The 1,382-nt window shown below is 40.1% G+C and overlaps 1 non-coding gene across 1 annotated transcript; it reads right to left on the bottom strand.

Moving 5' to 3' along the window:
- Positions 1–351: 351 nt before the first annotated feature.
- On the bottom strand, positions 352–459 carry LOC130977803 (small nucleolar RNA R71). The gene has a single exon (XR_009085479.1). It is a non-coding gene; the product is annotated as a small nucleolar RNA R71 (small nucleolar RNA).
- Between the last annotated feature and the right edge of the window lie 923 nt (positions 460–1,382).

Raw genomic sequence — 1,382 nt, 5'->3', positions numbered from 1 at the left:
TATACTGCACCAACTTCCAACTTCTATGAAAAAAGCATCTCAATTTCTACCATTGGAGCAAAGAACTTTGAGCTTAAGCCTCAATTAGTTTCTCTAATGCAGCAGAATTGCAAGTTTCATGGACTTCCATCAGAAGATCCTCATCAGTTCTTAGCTAAATTCTTACAGATCTGTGATACTTTTAAGACCAATGGGGTTGATCCCGAGGTCTACAGACTTATGCTTTTCCCCTTTGCTGTAAGAGACAGAGCTAAGATATGGTTGGACTCACAACCTAGAGAAAGCCTGAACTCTTGGGACAAGTTGGTCAATTCTTTCTTGACCAAATTCTTTCCACCTCAAAAGATGAGCAAGCTTAGAATGGAAGTCCAAACCTTCAAACAGAAGAAAGGTGAATCCCTCTATGAAGCTTGGGAAAGATACAAGCAATTAACCAAAAGGTGTCCTTCTGACATGCTTCCAGAATGGAGCATCATATGTATATTCTATGATGGTCTGTCTGAATTATCTAAGATGTCATTGGACCATTTTGCTGGTGGATCTCTTCATCTAAAAACCCCTGCAGAAGCCCAGGAACTCATTGAGATGGTTGCAAATAACCAGTTCATGTACACTTTTAAAAGAAATCATGTGAATAATGGGATGACTCAGAAGAAAGGAGTTCTTGAGATTGATACTCTAAATGCCATATTGGCTAAGAACAAAATATTGACTCAGCAAGTCAATATGATTTCTCAGAATCTGACTGGATTGCAAGCTGCATCCAGCAGTGCTAAGGAAGGCTCCTCTGAAGGAGAAACTTATAACCCTGAGAATCCTGCAATGGAAGAGGTGAATTACATGGGAGAATCCTATGGAAACACCTGTAATCTTTCATGGAGGAATCATCTAAAATTCTCATGGAATGATCAACAAAAGCCTCAACAAGGCTTCAACAACAATAATGGTGGGAGAAATAAGTTTGGCAATAGCAAACCTTTTCTATCATCTTCTCAGCAACAGACAGAGAATTCTGAGCAGAGCCTCTCTGGCTTAGCTAACATAGTCTCTGATCTATCTAAAACCACTCTCAGTTTTATGAATGAAACAATGTCCTCCATCAGAAATTTGGAGGCACAAGTGGGTCAGCTGAGTAAAAGAGTTACTGAAACTCCTCCTAGTACTCTCCCAAGCAATACAGAAGAGAATCCCAAAAGAGAGTGCAAGGCCATAACTATAACCACAATGGCCGAACCTGGAGAGAGTGAAAAGGCAGTGATTACTAGTGAGGAAGACCTCAAGGGACATCCACTGACCAATAAGAAGTTCCTTATTGAGGAACCAAAGGAATTCGAGGCTCATACAAAGACCATAGAGATTCCACTGAACTTACTATTGTTATT

Source organism: Arachis stenosperma, chromosome 4, assembly GCF_014773155.1.
Source record: "Arachis stenosperma cultivar V10309 chromosome 4, arast.V10309.gnm1.PFL2, whole genome shotgun sequence".
Taxonomy (NCBI): Eukaryota; Viridiplantae; Streptophyta; class Magnoliopsida; order Fabales; family Fabaceae; genus Arachis; species Arachis stenosperma.
Note: the sequence above shows the minus strand (reverse complement) of the source record. Positions and strands in the feature narration are given on the sequence as shown.